Source organism: Aristolochia californica, unplaced genomic scaffold (assembly GCF_029961685.1).
Source record: "Aristolochia californica isolate CCGP_79_NKW_82.1479 unplaced genomic scaffold, dmAriCali1.0.hap1 SCAF_10, whole genome shotgun sequence".
Taxonomy (NCBI): Eukaryota; Viridiplantae; Streptophyta; class Magnoliopsida; order Piperales; family Aristolochiaceae; genus Aristolochia; species Aristolochia californica.
In genome coordinates, this window is record NW_027181771.1 from 6,876,997 (window position 1) to 6,904,489 (window position 27,493).

A 27,493-nucleotide genomic window follows, 5' to 3' on the forward strand; every position below is an offset into this window, starting at 1 on the left:
TCTATGGGCCTTCTCCTTGATTTGTGGGTCTTGAGCCCGTCTTCTATTTCTCTTGGATCCATGGGTCTTCCTTGGTCTTACGGGCTTGGGCCCATCTTCTAATACACTTTGATATGTGGGCCTTCCTTGGTCATGTGGGCTTGGGCCCTGTCTTCCAATACTCCCCCTCAAGCTGGGGGTGAGAAAAAAGTATGAACACCCTGCTTGTTACAAATGATGTATAAAATCTTTTTGTATAATGTGATTTCATCTTCCAACACTCCCCCTCACACTGGTGCTCTCGTTCATGAGGCCCAGCTGGTATAATATCAATGAGAGTAAATCACTCCTAGCCTCTAAGACATTGCTCTGAAGTGTCCACCTCCACCAACGTGTCCCTCCACTGGACAACGACTCTCAAGTGGTAGAGTAATATATGATATTAATGGGAGAAAGTAACATAAATATAATAATAAGTTCCTCCGTCATGGTCTTCCAACCACAAAAATTTGATATTTTTTACGGGGATGAAATTCCTCCGTCATGGACTTCCAACCACAAAAATTTTGATATTTTTTACAAGGATGAAGTTCTTCTGTCATGGGCTCCCAACCAAAAGTATCTTTGATAATTTTGATGGGGACATAAATAAATAATGGTATCAGGCTACCTCTTCTTCAATAATAATGTCTCATCAAACGAGACACAATGGCAATAGCTGAAATGGGTTTGGCTTGGGCCCATTTAACATGACCCAAAATAATCCTTGTAATATCACCCATGAAATAATCCAATGCACATATCTAGACCAAATAATATGCTGACTAAGGAATAATCTGTCAATTCTTCAAAAATAATAATCCACCCAAAGAAAAAATTTACCAAGTCGCACCGAAATCTCGGCGACAACATGGCTAGAGGAAACTTTATTAAGCAAAGATAGAAAACTTGGAAAATTTCCTTCGTTGGCAGATTTTCCAAGAAGCAGTTACCTGAGACAGAACTTGACTAAGCTAGGCACGGCAAGGCTCGACAGTGAATTTTTTTTTCAAGCTATCGTCATCTTCGGCCAGCGCAAAGTTGTCTTCTCCGGCGACGGTGGGTCATCTTCTCCACGTGGAGCTGACATTGAGCAGAAATGGGGCAGCAGCAAGAGACTTCTCAAAATAATCAGTAGTAATATTTTGTATATTTCGAATTTGTGGTTGTCGCAACTCAGTTCAAACTCCAAAGTTCTTACAATGGATTCTCTTTCATCCGTATTGTAGCAGAACATCAATGACATCACTTTTTGCCCCACTGTAAAGCCTCTTGGATCGAGTAGCACCCTGTTTCTTGGGGGAGTCCAAGGCAAGCTCGTCAAGTTCACTGTGATTGGTATCTATCTCGGTGGGGAAGCGTTGACTCATCTTGTCCGGAGACGAAAGGAAAAGACGGTGGACGACCTCAACTCCAACGACGACTTCTTCCGAGACATCGTTACTGGGCCATTCGAGAAATTTATGAGAGTGACGATGATCCTGCCTCTCACCGGTCAATAGTACTCCAAAAAAGTCACGGAGAATTGTGTGGCGTACTAGAAAGCGGCAGACATCTACACCAAGGCAGAAGCCATGGCAGTAGAGAAATTCAAACAAGTTTTCAAGGACGGTAAGTTGGATTGGTGGAGGCAAAGCAGGAGTCGGAGTCGGACTCTGCTAAAAAATGAACCAGGCGGATGCAGGGCCCGTGGTCTCAGTTTCTCTCTTTGGCCTACAACTTCATGCCATGAAAACAATTTTTTTTTCAATTCTCCAACACTGCTCACCACAACGGAATTTCAATGCCCAAACATTGGCAAGTAGAGTGATCATGGAATCACCCCTTTGAGAAAAAAGGATGAACCGGGAAAAATAAAAAATAGAAATTTTGATGTAACATACTGGTAATTGGAAGAGAAAAAACAATATGGGTGAAAACGATCAACAAATCTAAAAACTAATATCAGCAACTATGGGAAAAACCAAAGGAGAGAGAAACCTGAAAAACCATAGTCGGAGTCCTGAAAATCAAAGCTCTGATACCATGTTGATTTTCAGGACTCAATGAATTTAGGTCATGGAGAAAAAGGGAAAGAAACCTATTGGAAGAAAACTGAAGGAAGAAGGGTTATGGAATTGATTATTCCTAACCCTCCCCCTGAAGCTCTATTTATAGATTTATGAAACTACAATATTACAATAATCCCCCTGAACTTAGGGTTTTAACCCTAGAACTTTAACATAATTACAGCAATACCATCTCTATGAGATGACTATTTATTTACCATCCTGCCATCATTGTATGTGGACCTATGGGCCTTCTCCTTGATTTGTGGGCCTTGAGCCCGTCTTCTATTTCTCTTGGATCCATGGGTCTTCCTTGGTCTTATTTTAGGATCTGCCCTTGCCATGGATCTCATCACCCTGCGTTCTCCTCTTTCCTCTAGATTGTCGAGTGATGAAGAGAAGAATTTCTTGTGCTTGCTAAGCCCAATTGCTTGGGATGGAACGAGCCTTGAAGGAGGCTCAACCTTGGACCTCAGAGACGGAGAATCCGACCTTCTATTCTAATTCAATTTCAATGCTTAATTCATTCATGCCCGTTCTCTTCCATAAAAAGGATTAGGCATGCAAAACATCAAGCCCAAACCTAGGGGCACAAGTTATAAGAAAATTACATAAATTAACTCCTGCGTCTGCTTATTATTTGGGATGCTATGGAGTCCATAACATCACCCCCCCTTCTGGAAAAAGAGCTTGTCGTCAATCTTGAAAGCGGGGTAGAGAGCCCTGAAAGATGCCAAGGGCTCCCATGTAGTCTCAAGTGGGTATGTGTTGACCCACTTTACTAAAAGCTCCCAGTCGTCCTAGACTGGCGAGCCTGCAACACTTGAGCCGTGGTGGAAAGCACATGCCCCTCCTGAAGTGGTGGCAAAGGGGTGTGGAGTAGCGGACTGTCACCCTGGAAGGCCTTCAATGTTGAGACGTGGAAAACGTCATGGCACTTTGCATCCGGTGGAAGTTGCAAACGGTAGGCCACAGTGTCAATGCATTTCAGTACTTGGAATGGCCCATAAAACTTTGGGGACAATTTGTGACATTTGGAGGCCGTAAGGGAGAGCTGGCGATAATGTTGGAGACGAAGCCACACATAATCTCCCAGAGAAAAGACCAGGTCTCGATGCCATTTATCATAATTTGTTTTCATGGTATGTTGAGCTTCCTGTAAAAGATCTCGGACCTGGAGGATCATAGCATCTCGTTCTGCCAAAACCTGATCAATAGTGGCCACCCTAGAAGAGCCAGGTTCATATGATAATAGCCGAGGGGGATCTCTACCATAAATGACCTTGAAAGGAGTGGTGTCGAGTGATGTGTGGTACGAGGTTTTATAACAAAACTCCGCCCAGGCCAGCCAACTGACCCAACCTTTAGATGAATCCCCAACATAACAACGAAGGTACATCTCAATGGTACAGTTGACTACCTCTGTTTGGCCATCGGCCTGTGGGTGGTAGGCGGAGGAGAAAGCCAACTTTGTGTCCCTTGCAGCTTGAACAGTTCTTTCCAGAAAGTACTTGTTAAGACTACATCTCTGTCACTGGTAATAGACGCATGCACACCATGTCGGCGGACAATTTGATCCATGAAGAGCTAGGTGACATGAGTCGCTGTATATGGATGCGCCAGGGGGCAAGAAGTGTCCACATTTAGAGAATCGATCGATCACCACAAAAATGACTGATTTGCCCGAGGATGGGGGAAGACCATCAATAAAGTCCATCAATATATCTGTCCATACTTGTGAAGGTAACTGAAGTGGTTGCAGCAACACTGCTGGACTTAAGAACTCTGCTTTGTTCAGATGACAAATCTGGCAAGCTGTCACATAATCCACCACAATACTTTCTTATACAAAAATATATTTTCTGCCGGCCCTCATGTGTGCTGTCATAAAACGTAGATAATATATTGTGAATGAGGGGGGATGTCAGATGGAGATAAATCCGATTCTTGAACAATATAAGTCGATCCTGAATGGTCCAGTTGCAATCCAGTGTTTTCTGCTAAATATTGTGATATAATTCAAGGAGCTCGGGGTGCTGGTGAGTTTCATCCCGAATGGAATCCAGCAAAAGAAATCTTGGCTGACTGATTGCGTGTAGCTGAGGCTCAGATAGGTCCCTGCAAGACAATGCATCTGCACCTACGTTGAGGTGGCCAGGCTTGTACTCAACACTAAAATCAAATCCCATCAATTTGCTCACCCAATGTTGTTGGGGGGAAGTGGTGAGATGCTGTTCGAGTAAGTACTTCAAACTGCAATGATCGATCCGTATGACAAAGGGGCGCCCCTAGATATAGGGCCTCCAGTGCTGAATGACTTTTGCTAAGCCGATCAGTTCCCTTTCATAGGCAGCTAATTTGTGGTGTTGTTGTCCTAGCTAACGGCTGAAATAAGCTATGGGGTGTCCTTGCTGCTATAAGACCGCGCCAATACCTCCGCCTGACGCATCACATTCAATAATAAAAAAATCATCAAAGTTGGGAAGCTGGAGTACCGGGGTGGATGATAAGGCTGTCTTCAAGTTCTCAAAGGAGGACGCAGCTGTATCAGACCATGTGAATTCATTGCACTTAAAGAGATTGTTGAATGGAGCTGCAATCTGTCCATAGTTACAAATAAATTTTCTATAGTAACCCTTAACGCTGTGATGGATGTGGGAGTAGGCCAATCGACGATGACCTAAATTTTGCTCTAGTCGGCCTTCACACCCAATGCTGATATGACATGGCCCAAATATGCTACCTCTGAAGTTCCCATTGAGCATTTGGATTGGTTGAGAACCAAATGATGGGAACGTAGGAGAGTGAGCACCTAGCGCAGATGTTGAAGGTGCTCATCCCAGTGCTTACTATAAACCAGAATATCATCAAAGAACACAAGAACAAACTTTCATAAAAGAGAACGAAATACCTCATTCATGAGGGCCTGGAAGGTGGAGGGTGCATTGGATAGACCACATGGCGTGACTAAAAATTCGAAATGCCCATGGTATGTGTGGAACGCTGTCTTCTCCACATAGGAAGAGTGGACTCGAATTTGGTGATACCCTGATTTCAAATCTAGCTTGGTAAATAAGTTGGCCCCACGCTATTCATCTAATAGTTCATCCACCACTGGAATGGGAAATTTATCTTTGATGGTATGAGCATTGAGCTCTCTGTAGTCAACACAAAACCGCCAGGATTTGTCCTGTTTCTTGACGAGTAACACTGGTGAAGAAAAAGGATACTTGCTGGGTTGAATAATCCCTTGGGCGAGCATAGTCTGGCATTGGAGCTCAATTTCATCTTTTTGTAAGTGTGGGTAATGGTAAGGCCGTACCACCACAAGCTAAGTTCCCAATTTCAATCGGATATGCTGATCACAATTTTGGAGAGGTGGAAATGCAGTAGGTGTCTAAAATAATTCACCAAATTCTGTAAGGAATTTAACTTACAGTGATCTGCGTCCATGACTTTAATTTCATGAAGAGTACAATGTGTGGGAGCATGAGTACCATGAAGTGTAATAGGATGCTGTTGAGCCGTAAATGTCATAGTGAGAGCCTTGAAATCCCATAATATGGGCCCCAATGTCTAGAGCCGTAAATGTCATAGTGAGAGCCTTGAAATCCCATAATATGGGCCCATAATATGGGCCCCAATGTCTAGAGTCAAACCCAGCCAGTGGAATGACTAGAAAATGTGCTACAAATGAGTGCCCTTCAATATGAAATGCAATAGAGTGAGAAATGCCCGCACTTGAAAATTTTTCTCCATTGGCAATCGAGACTGAAATGCCTGTGTTATTTTGAACCACCAACCCAAGTTGTTGCACGGCTGGCTGGCTAATGAAATTGTGAGTACTGCCTAAATCCTCTAATGCCAGTAACTGGAGATGTTGCAATCCGGCACAGACTTGCACAGTGTTGGAGCTGTGCATGTCTGTCATTGCATGGAGGGAAATGGCTGGTTCTTCCGGTTCGTGTCCAACACTGTCTTCCAACTGTGGATCTTCCTCCGACTCATCCAGTACCTCCAACCAGAATAAACGTTTGCATTGGTGGCCCTGGACATATTTCTCATCACAATTGTAACAAAGCCCCTTGGCTCATCTCTGTTCCATCTCGGGTCTAGACAGACGACAAATATATTGTGCTGGGGGAGTGGTAGGAGAATTGTCAGCACACAGTGCTGGATTTTGCCCATAGCGTGGTGAGGCTGAATAGGATGTGGCGGCACTAGTGGGCGCCTTTCTTGGCCAAGCTGACCGGCGTATGAGGGACTCCTTAAGAACCCGTTGTTTTGTATCAATAGTCCAAGCAAGGTTCATAGCATGTGCCAGATCTTGAGGGTCATGTAGTTCTACTTTCAGGCGCAAGGCCTTAACTAACTTGGCAATGAATAAATTAAAAAATTGGGTAGGAGGCACAAATCGACTGGCTCTGGCCAGGTGTTCCTGAAATTGCTTATGATACAACTCAATGGTCCCTGTCTATTTTAAATTCACCAGGTCCCCCAAAGGGTTGCTACGTGCAGGAGGGCCAAACCTCAACGTGCAATAATCTTTAAATAAATCCCAATCATGAAGATGATGCTCCTAATGAAATTAGTGTTACCATAGGAGCGCTTCATCAAGCATATGGAAGGCAGCTAAGTGAACCCGATCATCAACATGTGTTCTTTGATTATAAAAGAACTGGTCACAGTGGTGTAACCAGATCAAGGGATCCGTAGACCCGTCATAAGTGGGAAAGTCGAGCTTGGCATACCTGGGCACCGTATTGTGGCCTGGCGTTTGGACTGTTCCGTCAGTCCCTTGATTTTGATTTTTCAGATGGCAAGCAACGACAAATCGGGGATGAAGGGTTGAATAGGGCTGGTGCTCATCGGACCGTTCCGACGGGATTGTTGTCCCATAAGCTTCCAAACCATCCAGTGCCATTTTTTGCATCTCCGGTGGGAGAGGTATAGCTTCCAGTGAGACAGGGGTTGTGGAATACCCCTCTGATGTCCACAAATTGGGGTCTCCGCCGTCTGATTTCGGAAATTGGGGGAGCTTTTCCGAGATAGAGAGCTCTTGGATTTCAAGCGTCTGTGGTGCGGTAAGATGTATGGCGTCCAGCGAAAAAGGGTTTGATGGTGAACCCCTTTTCATTTTTGCTGACGAAGGTTGTGCTGGGCACAGAGGATGCAATGTAGATGGAGGGGTGGGATTGGTGGTCGGACTACCAATTGGAACTTCTTGGAAGTGCAGGATCCCTTGCCATGAACTCGTCCATACGAAGAGTGAATTAGTGAAAAACCTCCCGTAGCTCCTTTAGCTCTGTGCGTATAGTGGCAAGAGAGTGCTGGGTTTCCATTCTGATTTCATTCACAAGATTTCTCTCATCTGTAGGGGAAGACGAAGCACTAACGGTGGTTCGCTCTGATACCAAGTTGATAAGCCCCATTTCCATGGATCAGCCACTAGACGATCTCCTCCTGGTTTCGGATCGAAGGATGTGAGGATAAGGCGGAATACTGAATTAACGAAGGAAGGAATAACTGAACTTGTGAAGGGAAGCTTACCCTGGACCTCGTTAAGAAAGGGAGAATCCGACCTTACACTATTTCTATTGATTCAAGCTTGAATACATTCAGACGATCCTCCTTATATCAAGAAGGACCATGACTCTAAACTTCCCAAGCTCCTCAATTTCCCATGATGTCTATTCACTTCCCAATCTATACTCTTCCCAAAGCCTGACGCTAACCACCTTGACCTTTTCCCAAAGTTGACGCTAACCATCAACCATGACTAGCCCCATACATAACTAAAATTACATCAGACCCAACCCTTATCCTTACTTGAAAGTGACCCCACCTAGGTCCCATGTCTAGCAACGACTCTAGATGCTATGGAGTCCATAACAAGGGCCTCATGGAAGGACGCAACAACGTGAGAGGGAATGTTGGAAGATGAAGGCATATTAGAAGATGTGCCATTTTATACAAAAATATTTTATACATAATTTGCAGCAAGCTGGGAGTTCAAGTTGTTCTCTCACCCCCAGCTTGAGGGGGTGCGTTGGAAGATAAGATCAAGCCCAAATGACCAAGGAAGGCCCACGTATGTAAGATTATTATAAGATGGGCCACATGACCAAGGAAGGCCCACAAGATGGGCCAAGCCCATAAGAAGTAGGACCCACAATGATTACCAAGAGCTAGCATCCTTATCACATCAGTTGGAAGATCAAGAAGGACTCACAAAGCCATATTTATCTTATGGTCATGTCCTAGAGGAGTTTTAGTTTGAGTTATGTTTGTATGTTATCTATATTGAGTTATTTAATTGTGCTAGGACTAATCTTTTAGTGTTTGAGTTTGGGTGTAATTGGGACAAGGGTAGTTTTATTGTAATTGGACGCTACTACCTTCCTCTATTATAAATAGAGGTTCATGTACTCTAATTAAAACAATTTATTGATGTCAATGAAGTATTTTTTACTTTTCCATAAATTCAATAGCTAGAGCCACTATGTATGAGAACTCTTGTTGACGCCTCTCGAGCTCATGGTGGGTCCCACCAGCTTGTAGGGCCTTGGTGGTTCCCACATTGTAACACTCCCCCCTCAAGCTAGGGGTGAGAAAACATTGTAGATTCCCAGCTTGCAGTAAATGTTAGAAAAATTTTTGTGAGTGACTGGTTTGGTGAGAATGTCTGCAACCTGGTTATGTGAAGATACATGCTGGAGAGATATGATGCCGGTAGTGAATTTTTCTAGTATGAAGTGGTAGTCTATTTCTATATGCTTTGTTCTCTCATGGAAGACTGGATTTAATGTGATGTGAATTGCAACCTGATTATCGCAATATAGATTCATATGAGCTTCTTTGTAAGAACCCAGTTCATTTAGGAGAAATTTGATCCATAGGAGTTCACTGACTGTGTGTGACATGGCTCTGTACTGTACTTCTACTCTAGACCTTGCACCTACATTCTGTTTCTTGCTCTTCCATGTAACCAAGTTTCCTCCAACCATCGTACAATATCCCGAAGCAGATTTTTTGTCATCCAGGGATCCAGCCTAGTCTGCATCTGAGAATCCTTCGATGTTGAAGTGTCCATGATTTTTATAGAGGAGCCCTCTTCCTGGTGCTCCTTTCAGATATCGTAATATCCGTTCTAGTGCTTTTCAATGACTGAGTTGTGGTTTGTGCATATATTGACTTACCACACTGACCACATATGAAATATGTGGCCTCATTACGTAGAGATAAATAAGTTTTCCCACCAATCTATGATATTTTCCAACATCTACTTCTTCTCCAGTACTTGCACATAATTTTGTATTCGAGTCCATAGGATTTTCTGCTGATCTACATCCCAGCATTACGGTCTCCTCAAGTAGGTCAAAGACATACTTCCTTTGAGAGAATATAATTCCATATTTGGATTATAGAACTTCAATACCCAAAAAATATTTTAGCAGTCCGAGATCCTTTGTCTTGAATTCAGTACATATCCTTTCTTTTGTCTTTTGGATACTCTCGGGATCACTTCCAGTTATAATAATGTCATCAACATACATGGCTAGAATTACCTTGCCCTTTGGTGTGTCTTTAATAAAGACAAAGTGATCTCCAGAGCATCTGTGAAATCTGGCTTGTATCAATGCTTGGCTAAAATTTTCAAACCATGCACGAGGCTACTGTTTGAGACCATAAATAGATTTTTTAGTCGACATACGGATTTTATGGTCCTGGATCTGGCACATGGATTTTTAGGGAGGAAAAAGAGAAAGACGAAGATCAAGCCAAAGGGAACCTTGAAAATCCTAGGTTTGTTAAGGAGAATGCACACTCCTGAGTTCATTGAGGAGAACTCTAAATCAATTGTTTACTCTAAGTTAGTGCTTGTATTTCTAATTATTCTTACCCCTTAAATAGGGTTCACCCTTACAAAGTTTAAGATAAAATATTACAAAAATAACCCTATAAATAAAATATTCCAAAAATGCCCCTGTGGCCTATTACTTCTTTAACTGAAATAAAATAAATTAAATTAAAAAAATTAAAATAATAATGTTATTGTGTGCATAAAATTACACCCCCTGGAAGAAAGAGCTTGTCCTCAAGCTTGAAGGAAGGGTGTTCTTGCCTGTATCGACGTCTCCATCCATTCTCAAGTATCAACCATGGTATCTGTGGTAGCCCTCTGGACTAAAAAATTGGAGCATCTAACCAGAGAAGCAAATTTTTTTTTTTTTTTTGACACTACCAGCTTCACTTGCTGTAGCATACCCCAATACGGATAAGCAACCGAACAACAAGTTGAACGATCACCTGCGCCAAACTAGTAACTTCTGCTTCGACATTAACAGACTTTGTGGGATTTGCCCTAACAGTTGCCTCATTGGCAAAATACACCATGTCCCCGACAACCTCAATCTTTGGACCCAATCCATGTTCAGCAAATTTCCCAACATACTCAAAGAAATGGCCGTAAGCACTGAGCATGATATCAAGATATCATCGTGGTCTACTACTTTGTCAAGATCCACCAATTTGAGGTTCCACCTTTGGTGAAACTTCTCATCCATATCAAGAACATATGCAACACCCCCACTCATCCCTGAATCTAGCTGGACCTGACATTTACTGTCCTCATCCTCCTGACAAGCTGAGAAGGAATGTCCATCTTGAGGAGCATGCCGACATCCTCCATTGTTTAGCTTGCATCGTCCAGGCCCACTTGCTTCACAATGGCTATAACCATCCCCCTTGAACTGCACTCCCTCTACCAGGGACACTCACAAACTCTTCCATGGAATGTGTCATTGCAAGCTGTTATATTAACAATTTTATCTTGCCAACAACCCCCATTTTTGCTCAAGCATTCATTTGTCTCAATATCATCACTCAAACCAACAACAGGTTCAGTTGTTTCCTCAAAACCAGCACAAAAAGCCTTCAATACAACACCTTTCTCTAACTTCCCTTGATATTGTCGATTATTAACAACAAGTGTAGGCAGTATGGTAACATCTCCCCTGGATCTCTTACCAACTCTTGCTCTTTTTTCAGCACAGGATTGTCAGCATCAGCATTTAGGCCGCCCATGCACTTCTCAATTGTCTTATTGTCAAGTCCAAGAGATTTGATAACTATATTTGCACATTCCTTGTTGTAATTTTTTTCCTTCATAGGGCTCCTTATTTGAAAGTCTGTCACATAATCCCACCATACCCAAGGTCTTTTGGACTCATTTGCAACCTTAAAAACACATAACTGTCTGAAGTTCTCAATAACCACGTCTTTCCCTTCATATCCTTGACTAAAATCTTGTTTGGGATCAGGTGCACAATATCTCCCATGATTAATACACTGAGATTAGCATTGCTTGCTAATTGTGAATGCCTGAGGACAGTACCAAGTAATGTAGTGAGGTGTGAACTGGCTATATCCGCCTTGTTCAAGTAACTATGTTGCACCCTTGAAATCCTTCACAAATTGCATCAACATATCACACTTAGGCCCACACTCATCATTGATATTGGCGCACAACTCATACTCCACCCGGTCATCTGGGTGGGGCACTGATTCTCTCCAGTCAAGGTTCACATTAACCATTTCCCCATTGGCAATAGCCCTTTTTAAGTTCTCACCAAAGTTTCTATCAATAAGGGCAAAAGGGATGGTTATATTCTGAATATATTTGGCAAATGCTTCATCCTCTTGAGGCGAATCCATGGTTATTAGTGGTTCTTCGGTGTCATCTGCAACAAGGACATTTGAGGCTCCAACATTTTGGGCATTCCACACCTTTAAAGCGAAAAAACAATCTCCACGATCGACCAAAACGAACGTTGGCAGGGCCCCAGTCCTCGACTTAAATGAAATCCTAACATCATCAAAACCTTGACACCCCTTCTGATTATTTTTTGGGTAGACCATGGAAGGATCGGCTTGTGTCATCTGACCAATTGTTGTGGACTCGATAGCAGGACGAGTCATCTAGAGGCGACGCAAATGAGTTGACTCAGGCGTAGTTGACATAGTGAAATTATGAGTTACATGACTTATGCGTTACATGTCTTTTAATTATTCATTTCATGTAAGTAGGGAAGCCTTAATGGCATTATTGTAATAACTCTTATCTCAGCCTTAGCTTTAGAGGCTGTCGAATGGAATGGTAACCCAAGAAAGAATTACGGGATCTGTGTTCTCCCTAAGGAATCAGGGTCAGTGTGCCCTTGGAACCCAAGGTGTAGACTCCCTTCGATGAGTCTAAATCCCCCTATTCCATCAACCCTTTTCCTCCTCTCTACCGTAATCCCTTCACAACCCGATTTCTCACAAATCCGACATCATAGGGAGACCTAAGAGGTCTCGATGACCAGTCTCTGCCTCAGAAATGCAAAACGATCTCTCCCATAAATGAGTTACTCGGTCCATGGTCAGAGACCACAACATCTTGGTATCAGAGCAGGCAGACATGGGAGACCCACGGAACAATGAAGATAGGAGATCTACCATGAGGGAAATAATACAATCCGGGCAGGAAGAAATAGAAGGGCATATGGCGATATTGATGGACAGCACAACTTCTCAGGTAAATGTCCAAATTCAAAAAATAGCTTCTAAACTTGATGAATTGACGGGGGTAAGAAACCCCATGCCTCGTGAAGAAGGGAGGAGCCCTGCGGCTATGCAGGGTGACCACTTTGTTGGTCAAATAGATCAGACAATGAATGGCATGAGCTCGGGGTCTAGTGGTGGGACCATCCCAAGGTATACCAAGTTGGATTTTCCACTATTTAAGGGATCCGAAGACCCCTTGATCTGGCTATATAGGTGCGAGAAATTTTTTTCCCATCAAAGAACAACTGAAAACCACAAAATGGGATTGGCCGCCTTCCACATGCTTGATGAAGCGCAACTATGGGGCCACCAGTTAGAAATGGAAAATCCGAACCTAGACTGGGAAGAATTTAAAGAGTTGTGCACAATTCGGTTCGGACCTCCTACTCAAAATGATCCGTTAGGGGATTTAATCCTACTGCACCAAACCGACACAGTTGAACAATACCAGAAGGCTTTTTAGGAAAAATTAGCCAAGGCCGGTAAAGTAGTTCGGGTGGATAAACACGTGGGATTCATTACTGCTGGATTATCTGAGTCTCTCAAGCTTGAGGTCGAGCTACTCACTCCCTCAAATTTGGCTCAATCAATGAACTTAGCCAGGATTCTAGAGGAAAAACATAAAATTCAGAACCATCGGCCCACTTGGCAAAATAACAGATCAGCTTCTAGCAACACATGGCATCCCAGTGCCCCTGCAAATCCTTCCCCAACGCCCAAGCCCAGTCCATATCAATCGGCATTTATCAAATAATTGACCAGAGCCGAAATGGAAGATAGAAGGTCCGGAGGTTTGTGTTATAATTGTGATGAAAGGTACACCTTTGGCCATCAATATCAGAAGTTGTTTTGGCTAAAAGTGGAGGATAATATGGAGGAAGAACCCATACATGTAGAGCAGGTGGAGGAAGAACAAGAACCTGAAATTTCTCTCCACGTCATTACTGGCCTCCAATCTACCAAAACTATGCAGCTATGTGCCATCGTCAATGACCAACCTCTCCTCAGTTTGATTGACTCAGGAAGTACCCATAAATTCATTAGCTTCAATGCGGCCCAGCAGTTACAACTTCAAGTGCAGCCTCGCCCAATGGCTTCAGTACCAGTGGCCAATGGAGAAAAACTTCCTAGTTATGGGGTCAGCAAGGCTGGTCTTTTGGGTAGTATTGGTTAGGTGCTTAACATCATTCTCTTCCCCAGTCCTACTCGTTAAGAATCATGACCAGACGTAGAGATTTTGCGTGGATTATAGAGAACTAAATTCCAAGACTGTCAAGGACAAGTTTCCTATTCTGATGGTTGATGAATTATTGGATGAGCTACATGGGGTCCAAATTTTCACGAAGTTGAACTTGCGTTCGGGATATCATCAAGTCCGTATGTACCCTCCAGATATTCAAAAAACAGCCTTCCGCACTCATCACGGACACTTCAAATTTCTCGTCATGCCATTTGGTCTCTCTAACACCCCTTCCACATTTCAGGCGCTCATGAATGAGGTATTTTAGATTATCTCAGAAAATTTGTTCTTGTATTCTTTGATGACATCCTCATATTCAGAACATCTCCAAAGGGTTTTTCAACTTATTCGAGCTCATCGGCTTTATTTAAAAAAGACCAAGTGTACCTTTGGGGGCCAACATGTAACTTATTTGGGGCACATCATTACAACATCAGGGGTTATAGTGAACCCAGAAAAAATTACAACTATTACATAGTGGCCCGTACAGTGCAACATTTCCGCTTTGAGGGGTTTTCTGGGCTTAGTCGGCTATTATCGAAAATTCATTCAGGGTTACACGGCACCAGCAGAACCTTTAACAAATCTGTTGCATCGTAATTCCTTCCAGTGGAGGAATAAGACCACCACAGCCTTCCAGACTCTCAAGACAACACTTGCTACTCCGCCTGTCTTACAGTTACCTGATTTTGGGGAAATCTTTGTTGTCGAATGTGATGCCTCTGACGGCAGTATAGGGGTGGTTCTGCTATAGCCCAACCATCCGATCTCCTATTTTAGCTAAAAACTTCCGCTACATCAATATAAATTGCCAGCATATGAAAGAGATCTTATTGGTCTAGCGAAGGCAGTACGCAACTGGCGTCCTTATTTATGGGGTTGATATTTTATCATCCGCACTGACCACTATAGTTTGAAATATCTCTTGGATCAGCGCATTTCTACATCCCACAACAGCTGTGGATTAGTAAATTACTGGGGTTCGATTTCATAGTGGAACATAGGGTTGGCCGATTGAATACAGTAGCTGATGCTCTCTCTCGTCGGTCTGAACCTTTGGGCCAATTGAATGCTATCAGTCACCCAACTCCGACACTGTTGGAATCTATCAAGACAGTCCACAACACCATTCCCTAGTTGCAAGATTTATACCAGAAAATTACAGTGGGACAAATGGCCCCCTCTTGGAATTCATGACATCATTATTCTTTACTAGAGTCCCATTTATTTGCCTCCAGCGTCTCCTCTCATTGACACTGTGCTCTTAGCGTATCAAAATAGCTATAATGAAGGCATCCAGAAAACTCTATTTCGGCTCAGAAAAGATTTTTATTGGGAAAGTATGAAATCCTTGGTTACTTCATATGTCACTGCGTGCACCGTATGCCAGTGCAACAAGCCTGAGCACTTAAGCCCAGCAAGGGTACTCCAGCCACTCCAGCTTCCCACTCAGGTTTGGTCCGATATCTCCATGGATTTTATTGAAGGTCTACCAAAATCATCTGACAAATCTGTTCTCCTGGTGGTCGTGGATAGATTCTCAAAGTATGGACATTTCATTCCCTTGGAACATCCCTACATAGCCGCATCAGTAGCAAAATTATTTTTCACCCACATTGTTCAGCTCCACGGCATTCCAGAGTCCATTGTCAGTGATAGGGACACTATCTTCACTCGCCAGTTTTGGCATGATCTATTCCACCTATGAGGTACAAAATTAAATTATTCATCAGCCTATCACCCTCAATCAGATGGCCAGACAGAGGTGCTCAACCATACCATTGAAATGTATTTACGGTGTTTGGTGGGAGATCGTCCAAAGCATTGGGTGGACTATCTTCCTTGGGCAGAGTATGATTACAATACCTCCTTCCACACGGCCTTAAAGGAGACATCGTTCTAGATTGTATATGGCAGGGATCACCCCCAACACCTTTCATATGTTCTGGAGTCCACTAGGGTGGACGCAGTTGACACTGCTCTCATTGAGCAGGATAAATTGCTAGTGGTTACCCACCTATGTCTGTGGCAGGCCCAAGCCAGAATGAAGGAATATTATGATCAAGAACACAAAGACGTTCAATACGAAATTGGTGACTTGGTTTGGTTGCGCCTCCAGCATTACCGGCAATCTTCCATGGCAGGCAGCAGGCATAAGCTATCACCCAAATACTTTGGGCCATTTGTCGTCTCTCATCTGGTGGGTGAGGTCGCCTATAAACTCCAACTACCTCTAGACACCAGTATCCATGACTTCTTCCATGTGTCATTCATCAAGCCATTCAAAGGCAGCGACCCTTCCCTCACATCATCTCTACCACCCATGGAAGAAGGTCAACTATCTATCATGCCAGCCCAGATTTTAAATGATCGACAGAATGCACACCGCAGGGAGGTCTTAGTTCAATGGGCACACTCATATGCCAGCAATGCTACTTGGGAGGACATCGACGTCTTCTAGCAAGCCTACCCCACATTTGAGATTGCAGTCAACCTCATTTTTAAGGGGGAGAGTGATGTTGTGGACTCGATAGCAGGACTAGTCCAGAGGCGACGCAGATGAGTTGACTTAGGCATAGTTGACACAGTGGAATTATGAGTTACATGTCTTATGCGTTACATGTCTTTTAATTATTCATTTCATGTAAGTAGGAAAGCCTTAATGGCATTATTGTAATAACTCTTGTCTCAGCCTTAGCTTAAGTGGCCGTTGAATGGAATGAGAAGCCAAGAAAGAATTACGGGATCTGTGTTCTCCCTAAGGAACCTGGGTCGGCGTTCCCTTGGAACCCAAGGTGTAGACTCCCTTCAATGAGTCTAAATCCCCCTATTCCATCAACCCTTTTCCTTCTTTCTATCGTAATCCCTTCTCAACCCGATTTCTCACAAATCCTACATCATAGGGAGACCTGAGAGGTCTTGGCGACCAGGCTCTGCCTCAGAAATGCAAAACGATCTCTCCCATAGACGAGTTACTCGGTCCATGGTCAGAGACCACAACACCGATCTTTTCAGCCAGAGGCATTCTTCCAATAAGATCTTTAACTTTGGTATTTAATGGCAGATTGGTGTCTTTATACTTCATATAACCTTGTTCATCATCTTTGAACACTCTCCACAAACACCACAACACTGTTATCCAGAACTGGAGATTTGAATTCTCCAATTTTTAAACAGACACACTATTGGTGTATGCATCCACAACATTATAATTTGTCCCAGAAAATTTGATATAAATCCTCTACAAGAAAATTTTCAGCACACCGTTGTCAATTTGACCAAGAACATGCCCACTATTGTTGTTCTTAGCAGTAGAAAAATAAAACAACATCCAAAAAACCTTGCATGAAGTAATTATACCAAACATAGAAAAAAATTCTTTCAGCTACTCATTATCTATGCTGTCATCCAGGTTCTTCACGTACAGGTTCACCCCTTGGTACTTGTCTACAGTCTCCTTATTATTCAGCTCGAACCATCTCTTCAATTTCATCTCCCTTTCTGATTTCTTTTGTGCCTTCCCAACAAATCCAAAACATTTGGATTTCCCATCTCCTTCTCTCATTACTACAACTCTTGTAATTTTTCCATACTCGCCAAATATTTTTTTCAAATCTTCATCAGTTGTTGATTCTAACAGATTCTTGACATAAACATTATTAAATTTTGCCTTGTTTACAAAAGTCTCTCACTCCTGTTTATGAACGATTGGACCAACAAAAACTTGATTATCATTCAGGAGCATCCCATTAAGCATGAATAGGGCCCGAGCATCATACACGGGACCAAAAACATTAAGCCCCACATTTTCAAATTGACAACGAACATACGCACAGGGACTGTGCTCATCAACAGAAAAACAAAGCCCCCCAAAAACAATTCTCCGCAGTCCCCATCGATTTTTTTCTATAAATCCCGGCTTCCCCAGAAAAATTCCATCTTGGAATTTATACACATAAGCCAAAATTCCAGCAATTGGACACACATTCTCTGCTTCATGGAATAGAGAAGCTCCATCCCCAATTTTTTACCAGCATTGCTGCTGCTCAAGCCCTTGGAGCCCCATCAATGCCATGGAAGACTATTTTTTACCTAAAAACCGATGGTGTTTCACAAACTTACACCAAAATGCGTTGAAATTTATTTTCCGCTGGGCTACTAAGGGCCAGATTGAGTGGAAATTTGTCTGACGGAGTCTCCTCCTTCTCCGGTGGTGAACAAAAGCCCTTTGGGGCTTCGCCGTTTGGAGATTTTCTGAGACAAAGGGCTCTCAGAAACATTTCCTGGTCGAAACAGTCACCACAAAAATTTCCTTCTCCTGTTCGGGACTGAGTGTTGCTTTCTGTGGGCAGGGTTGGTGTGATTTTGGAATTTTTGGGTCCCCTTACCCTGCTCTGGATTTTTGCGTATGACGTCCCTACTCAGAGATTTCCATTGTCCCCAATTTCGAATTTGAGTTCGCACCCAAATCGTCCAGTGCTGATGAGGTTTTGGCCGAATACCCCTGCGATTTCGGATTTCCAGGGTCACTGTCGTCTGATTTCCATGATTTGGAAATTAAATTTGTCTGGCCGTAGTTAGACTTCCCTGCTCAGAAATGCTCAAATTCTATGGCCCTTGGCCTTTCTGCCTGTCCAAGACAAGGTCTGCTACATCTTGTTCTGTGAATTTTTCATTCTCAGAGAATCTAGGTTGTATGACCTTCTTTTCTACAGCATTGAGATACCTCTTTGTTGCAGAAATTTCTCATCTACGCATTCCCTCATGTTTTTCTTCCAATAAATCGAGTATGGCAATACATTGTACGTGGAACGAAGAACCACTCATTGTGTTCCCACTCTGATACCAGAGTTATGGTCCCGGATCTGGCACATGGATTCGTAGGGAGGAAGAAGAGAAAGACGAAGATCAAGCCAAAGGGAAGCTTGAAAACCCTAGGTTCGTTAAGGAGAACACACACGCCTGAGCTCATCGAGGAGAACTCAAAACCCTTGTTTACTCTAAATCAATGCTTATTTTTCTTATTACTCTTACCCCTTGAATAGGGTTTGCCCTTACAAGGTTTAAGATATAATATTACAAAAATACCCCTATAAATAAAATATTCCAAAAATGCCCTTGTGGTCTATTACTTCTTTAAATGAAATAAAATAAACTAAATTAAAGAAAAATAATTAAAATAATAATGTTATTGCATGCATAACAACGGACTCCCCCTCAACCATATACCCAGGTGGTTGCTGCATATAAATGTCCTCCTTTATATCCTCATTCAGAAAAACATTTTTTACATTAAGTTGATAGACCTGCCAGGAAGAGTTAGGTGCCAGAGATAATAAAAAATGTAGCGAGTTTAATTTAGCCATTGGAGAGAAGGTTTCTTCATAATCAATGCCATAACATTATGTATGGCCTTTTGCAACAAGGAGAGCTTTCAACCGAGCCACGGACCCATCCGGATTGTGTTTCACCGTAAATACTCATTTGCGACCAATGGGTTTCTTATCTGAAGGAAGGGGGACTAGAGCCCATGTTTGATTTTCATAAAGAGCCTGCATTTCTTCATCCATAGGTGCCTTCCACCCTGGATGTTTGAGAGCCTCCTGATAGGATAGTTGTACATGTACGGAGGGAATAGCCGATAGAAATTGACAACAAATAGGGGATAGATGATGATGAGACACAAAGTTTGTTATGGGATGAGAAGTAGAAAGCATGGAGCATGATTTGGGCTCTTTCCTAACAGCAATAGGATGAGTATCATTTTCTGGGCCAAAAATAATTGGAGAAGTGTTACGGTCCCGGGTCATGGATCGAGTAACACGGCGTGGGAGTTGTGAATCCAGCACTGGTACTGAGTTGCTGGATTCGGTAAGGAGGGTTAAAGGTCCCTTATTTGGGTACTCTTCCACCAGTGATCAGTCTCCCTTTTTATGATCTCATTCTAGTGCTAAAGTTATAGCTAGAATGGAAGTAATTCAGGTGGAGAAAGAATGGAGAAATACCTGTTTTGCTCACATTAATCAGGGTTTCAACCCTGATTTGATGCAGCTCGTTCTAGGACTTGAAGACCTAGCTTGATGGGGCAGCCTTGGCTCACGTTGATGGCTGTCCTTGCTCTATTTTCGTGATAAATTCCTAGCAAGAAGAGTTGTTCTAATCCCTCACGTGAAAGAACCAGAATTACTCCTCTTTTGTTGCTCGTCAAGAGGGGATTGAACCCAACTTCTTGTTGACGCTGGTGATGAGAGAAGATCCTCTCTTTGGGCTCGGAAAAGGGGTAGGAAGCTCCTTTTCTTAGTATGGATGATGATGGATGAATTTGGGTGAAGATGGATGGCAATGGAGGGTGAAGGATAGGTTGGATATTTGGAGTAAACCCTAAACTCGAGATCAAGAGGTGATCTCAACCTGTTTAGACTAGGTTATTCTAAAATCTCAAAGCTTACCTATTTCATTCATACCTATCCCTTAAATAGGAAGTTTTAGGGTTAGGGTTACAATAATTCCCCATAATGCCCTTACATATAAAGTAATTAGAAATAACTCCTACTTAAAACAATATAAGAAATAAATCCTACTCAAAGAAATATAAGAATTAAATCCTATTGAGTGAGTTGTTGTTGTCTTCTTCGTTGTGTGACTCGGTGTGCTATTGAGTCCACAACAACTGCCTTCGCATGGAGAAAGAGCTTATCCTCAAGCTCAAAAGCTGGGTAGACTTGTTTAAAGATGTCCACACGTTCTCATGTTGCAGCGTCGGGGTCAGTGTCCGTCCACTGAACGAGAATCTCCCAATGATCATTGGTCAGCCGTGCACCTAACACCGCAGCTGGGTCAAGAATAACCTCGCCATGATCAACCGGTGGTAGGAATGGAGTGGATGTAGGCTGTGCTCTGGAATGCGGCTTCAAAAGAGACATGAAACACATCATGAATTCTGGTTGTGTCCTGTAATTTGAGTTGATAGGCGAATGGTCCCACGTGTCGAAGAATGGGAAATGGCCCAAAAAATCTGGGTGAGAGCTTATGACGTGGAGGTCCCGCTAGAGACTACTGACGGTAGGGCTGGAGCCGTAGCCACACATACTTTCCAACCTCAAAAGAGACCTCACGGTGGCCTCTGTTGTATACATCCTTCATCTGAGCTTGGGCGTGTCGTAGCCGTTCTGTGATATTTTGTAGCAGTAGATCCCTGTCTATGAGTGTCTGATCAATCGTGTCCACGCGGGTGGACCCTGGGTTGTACAAGAGGAGACGAGGTGGTTCCCGGCCATATATAACCCGAAAAGGAGTGGATTGCAATGCAGAGTGGAACGAAGTGTTGTAACAGTATTCGGCCCACGGAAGCCATTGAACCCATTGCCGCGGACGATCCCCCACCAAGCACCATAGATACATCTCGATGGTGTGGTTCACCACCTCAGTCTGCCCATCTGTCTGTGGTTGATAGGCGGAGGAGAACTTCAATTTTGTCCCACTCAAGCGAAACAGTTCCCGCCAAAAGGTGCTCGTGAAAACTGCATCTCCGTCACTCACAATGGATTCCGGAATGCCATGTAAGTGGACTATCTGCTCCAGGAAAATCTGAGCAGCCCGTGTTGTTTTATACGGATGAACCATCAGTATAAAATGCCCGTACTTGGAGAATCGATCAACCACTACGAAAAGTACGGATTTGCCGGCTGACAGGGGTAGGCTTTCCACAAAATCCATTGAAATGTTGGCCCAAACCTGCGTGGGAAGAGCCAGAGGCTGGAGAAGACCGACTGGACTCAAGTGCTCGACTTTGTTGCGCTGGCATACCTGATAGTCACCCACATAAGTCGCAATAGAGGGTTTCATGGCTTGCCAGTAAAAATTAGCTCGAATTCTGTACAAGGTCTTCTGGATCCCCTCGTGTGTACTGTCGTGGTAGGCCGAGAGAATAGGTGGAATCAACTCGGACTCAGGTGGAAGGAAAATCCGCTGCTTGTAATAAATAAGTGAATCATGGATGGACCACTTCACATTCATTGTCCCTTCTGAGATCTGCTGATGCAGTTCCTGCAGAGCAGGGTTAGTAGCATGTGCTCCTCGCACCAATTCCATAATGAGAAATCTCGACTGGCTGATAGAATAGACCGACTGCTGATCTTCAAAACACCATGTCAAGGCATCTGCCACCTTATTTAATCTCCCTGCACGATACTCCACTGAGAAGTCAAACCCCAACAACTTACTAATCTAGTGCTGTTGTGGCGACGTCGTCAAACGCTGTTCTAGTAGGAATTTAAGGCTGTAGTGATCTGTGCGTATGAGAAAAGCCTAGCCCCAAAGATAAGGCCTCCAATGTTGGACCGCTTTGGCCAACCCAATCAATTCGCGCTCATAGGCTGCCAGTTTGTGATGGCGGACTGCCAACTGTCTACTAAAATACGCAATAGGATGGCCCTACTGCTGTAAAACGGCCCCCATGCCCACGCCTGAAGCGTTGCACTCTACCACGAACAATTCATCATAGTTGGGAAGTTGTAATACCGGCGTGGATGCGAGGACAGCTTTGAGTGCCACAAACGACTGGTGGCCCTCTCATTCCAAATAAAGGAATTTTTCTTGAGTAAACTCGTCAATGGTGCTGCCACTGGCCCATAGTTCTGAATATATTTGCGGTAGTAGCTTGAAAGACCCAGAAAACCCCGTAATGCAGAACACGAGTGTGGTTGCTGCCACTCGTGAATAGCTCGGATCTTCTCGGGATCCATCGTAACCCCCTCATGTGAGATAATGTGTCCCAGATATCCCACATGTGAAGCCGCAAAAGAACACTTGGAGTGTTTCAAATAGAGCTGATGTGCTCTTAACAAGTCAAAAATAATCCTCAAGTGTGCCAAGTGCTCCTCAACCGACTTGCTATATATCAAAATATCATTGAAAAATACAAGAACAAATTTTCGAAGATAGGGGCTAAATACCTCGTTCATCAAAGCTTGAAAAGTGGAGGGTGCATTGGATAACCCGAACGGCATGACAATGAACTCAAAGTGGCCATGGTGTGTGTGGAACGCCGTCTTCTCGATATCAGAGGGGTGCATCCGGACCTGATGGTATCCCGAATAGAGGTCGAGTTTAGTGAATAACCACGACCCATGTAACTCATCCAAAAGTTCATCCACTACCGGAATCGGGAACTTGTCTTTTACTGTCTGCCCATTCAACTCCCAATAATCCACACAGAACCTCCATGTCTCATCATGTTTCCTCACAAGTAAGATGGGTGAAGAGAATGGGGAGCGACTGGGACGAATAAGACCTTATTTCAACATCTCATGGCATTGACGCTCTATCTCGTCCTTTTGAAGGTGTGGGTAACGGTATGGTCGCACGACCACTACCTCAGAACCTGGTTTCAAACAGATCCTGTGGTCACAGTGCCTCATGGGAGGCAACCCCGAAGGCTCCTGGAAGAGGTCATAGAACTCCTCAACCAGACCATCACTAGTACTTTCAGGCTGATCCTGTGTCTGTAAAGTGTGTATGCGGTGGGCCCTGTCCACCTGACGACCCTGTAAGAGCACCCGACTTCCAGCCAAATCAAAGCTCATAGTTAAAGCCGAAAAGTCCCACAGAATGGGCCCCAACGTTTGTAATCATTTAATGCCTAAAACCATATCAAATCCCGCTAGGGGAATAACAAAAAATTCCGCATTAAATGAAGTAAATCCAATGGAAAAAGTTACCGCCTTACTAATCCCATAGCTAGGGACCTTCTCGCCATTGGCCACTGAGACGGTGGTTGTCGGATGAGTGTGTATCTGGAGCTGGAGATGTTGTATGGCTGTCAAACTCAGAACATTGTGTGTACTCCCCGAGTCGACTAGTCCCACCAGTTCTCGGTCGATGACATGAGCTCGGACTTGCATTGTAGTAGGCGATTTCTGCCCAATAAGAGCATGCAAGGATATCTCTGGTGGTTCCTCCTCGATAATATCCTCTGGTTCCTCTGGATCCTCTGAATCCTCCATCTCAAGCCAAAATAATCGTTTACATTGGTGTCCGATCCGATACTGCTCAACACAGTTATAACAGAGATTTTTGGACCGCCTTTCTGCCATCTCTGCACTCGTCAATTTTTTTATAAAGCTCGGTAGGGAATTACCAGGGCGGGGATCGGCTAGCCGAGTCGTAGTCAGAGTGTTTCTGGATGGTGCTGCTATAGATGCTCCCTGAGATGAATTATAGCGGCGGCCTTGCCACGTGGAGGAAGTGTTCCTCTCACTTGACCAACCCGACTTACGTTGCTGCAACTGTTGTCGTTGTTCCATTGCTCGGGCCATATTTATGGCATGAGCTAGATCCATGGGCATAAGGAGTTCTAACTCTAGCCATAAATACTCATTGAGACCTACTGTGAATAAGGAGACCTGTTGATCAACCAATACCCTCTCTCCAGCACGAGCCAACTTTTCCTGGAATAGTTTTTGATATTGTTCCACCGAACCCGTTTGTCTCAATAGGACTAACTCTCCCAAGGGGTTGCTGTTGGCGGGAGGCCCAAATCTAACTGTGCATAGATTTTTAAATTCTTCCCAAGTCATTCCCGGTCTCTCTTTCTCTACTTGAGTCACCCATAACATGGCTTCATCTGTCATATGGAAAGTGGCTAGTTGCACCTTATCCCATTCAGTAGTCCCTTCGTTCAAAAAAAAATTTCACATCTATGTAACCAAATTACGGGATCCACAGAACCATTGAAAGACGGAAACTCTAACTTGGTGTACCTTGGGATTGTACCTCCATGCTGAGGTGCTTGGACAGTAGTGCGCCTAGGCCACTGCTCCCCTCTTCTGTGAAATGGTTGAGCAACCTCTCTCACCTCTGGACTCTGATGTCTCTCTGTCCTCAACTCCTATAGCATGCTAATGTTTCGGCTCATCTCTTCTTCCAAACCACAAACCTTTCCCAACACTGGTTGTGCTGTTTCAAGGCTATCTTCTATCTTTTGTATCCTGATTTGGATTTCTTCATTGTTGATATTATCCCCCATGTTACCCTGCTCTGATACCAAGTTGTTACGGTCCCGGGTCATGGATCGAGTAACACGGTGTGGGAGTTGTGAATCTAGCACTGGTACTGAGTTGCTGGATTCGGTAAGGAGGGTTAAAGGTCCCTTCCTTGGGGACTCTTCCACCAGTGATCAGTCTCCATTTTTATGATCTTATTCTAGTACTAAAGTTATAGCTAGAATGGAAGTAATTCAGGTGGAGAAAGAATGGAGAAATACCTGTTTTGCTCACATTAATCAGGGTTTCAACCCTGATTTGATGCAGCTCGTTCTAGGACTTGAAGACCTAGCTTGATGGGGCGGCCTTGGCTCACATTGATGGCTGTCTTTGCTCTATTTTCGTGATGAATTTCCAGCAAGAAGAGTTGTTCTAATCCGTCACGTGAAAGAACCAAAATTACTCCTCTTTTGTTTCTCGTCAAGAGGGGATTGAACCCAACTTCTTGTTGACGCTGGTGATGAGAGAAGATCCTCTCTTTGGGCTCAGAAAAGGGGTAGGAAGCTCCTTTTCTTAGTATGGATGATGAGGGATGAATTTGGGTAAAGATGGATGGCAATGGAGGGTGAAGGATAGGTTGGATTTTTGGAGTAAACCCTAAACTCTGATCTCAACCTGTTTAGACTAGGATATTCTAAAATCTTAAAGCTTACCTATTTCATTCATACCTATCCCTTAAATAGGGAGTTTTAGGGTTAGGGTTACAATAATTCCCCATAATGTCCTTACATATAAAGTAATTAGAAATAACTCCTACTTAAAACAATATAAGAAATAAATCCTACTCAAAGAAATATAAGAATTAAATCCTATTGTGTGAGTTGTTGTTGTCTTCTTCGTTGTGTGACTCGGTGTGCTATTGAGTCCACAACAAGAAGATGGACTTACCTCGGTAGGATCCAACAACTCAGCAGGTGCGGTGTCAACCAGTGTTTCTGGGGACTGAGTAGTGTCTACAGCACGGGGCACACTGGTCGAAGAGAACCTGGTATGGAAGTTAATCCTGAAGGAGCATTAACAGAATAATATGGAGAGTCTTCAAAAAATGTGACATCCCAAGACACAAGTAAATGCTGAAGAGAGGGATTATAGCAAACACAACCCTTTTGTGTGCAAGAGTATCCTAAGAAGATAGACTTCACAGATTTGGGATCAAGTTTACTGTGTTTTGAGGAGGAAATATTGACAAAACATTGACAACCAAAGACTCTCAAAGGTAATGAAAAAGGATCATCATTAGGTAATAATAGAGAGTATGAAGTTTTTTTACCAAGAACAGAAGAGGGTAATAGGTTTATAAAAAAACATGCAGTAAGAACTGCATGCAACCAATAAAAATATGGAACTTTCATGGCATATAATAAACCGTGAGCTACCTCAGGAATATGAAGGTTCTTCCATTCGGCTACACCATTTTGTTTAGGGGTATAGGCACATGATGTCTGATGAAAAATGTCATTTTCTTGACAAAACAAGTCAAGATCTTTAGACGTGTATTCTTTGACATTATCGGAACAAACGACTTTAATTTTCTGCCCAAACTGAGTGAGTACCATTGCATGAAAATATTTAAATATCAATGGTACTTCAGAACGCTCTTTAAACAAAAATAACCAAGTGGTATGAGTGAAGTCATCAATGAATGTAATAAAATATTTCACACGTCCCCGTTCTCCCCCCCCCTATTCACGGCCTCCACCAATCACCCGCTTCATTGTAAGATCCTAAAACACACATGAAGTGGGTGAGAAAGTGATAGATCAATTAAAATGTTTGGTGAGCTAACTAACTAATCTAAACCCTAAACCCTAAACACACCAAGTGGTATGAGTGAAGTCATCAATGAATGTAATAAAATATTTCACATGAGAACCCCCCTTCCCCCTTGTTCACGGTCTCCACCAATCACCCGCTTCATTGTAAGATCCTGAAACACACATGAAGTGGGTGGGAAAGTGATAGATCAATTAAAATGTTTGGTGAGCTGACTAACTGATCTAAACCCTAAACACACCAAGTGGTATGAGTGAAGTTATTAATGAATGTGATAATATGGTTATCAATTGGCTTATTAATAGCATAGAAGAGCATGTCGCTAACAATGTGGTCTACTTGGAAAATTCCAAGGACATTTAGGATACATGTGCTAAGCTCTATTCTAGTACCGCCTCCTTGCAAAAAGTATATGATGTTTTTCAAAGTATGTTGGCTACCAAACAAAGAGATAATATTCATGAGTTTCTTGCCCAGTTTTGTGGCCTTCTCCATGAATGAAAAATTGTTCAACCATACTCTACCGACATTGTTGTCCAAAAAAATTAGCGTGAGGTCCTGGTAGAGGCTATTTGCCTTACCAATATTAAGCCGTATCTAGAGGTGGCTAAGACTCAACTTCTTAGTTCGTCTGCCCTTCCCTCTTTTGATGACATTAGTGCTACGTTGTTACGGATTCCTGATCCATATCCTCCTTCTCTGATTGATGCTCCATCAGCTATGTTCTCTAGTAATTAGGGTACATCATCCCCATTTCGAGGACG

At 43.2% G+C, this 27,493-nt stretch overlaps 1 pseudogene; it reads right to left on the reverse strand.

Moving 5' to 3' along the window:
- Positions 1 to 1,232: 1,232 nt before the first annotated feature.
- LOC137942843 (vacuolar-sorting receptor 3-like) lies at positions 1,233 to 11,987 on the reverse strand (annotated as a pseudogene).
- Between the last annotated feature and the right edge of the window lie 15,506 nt (positions 11,988 to 27,493).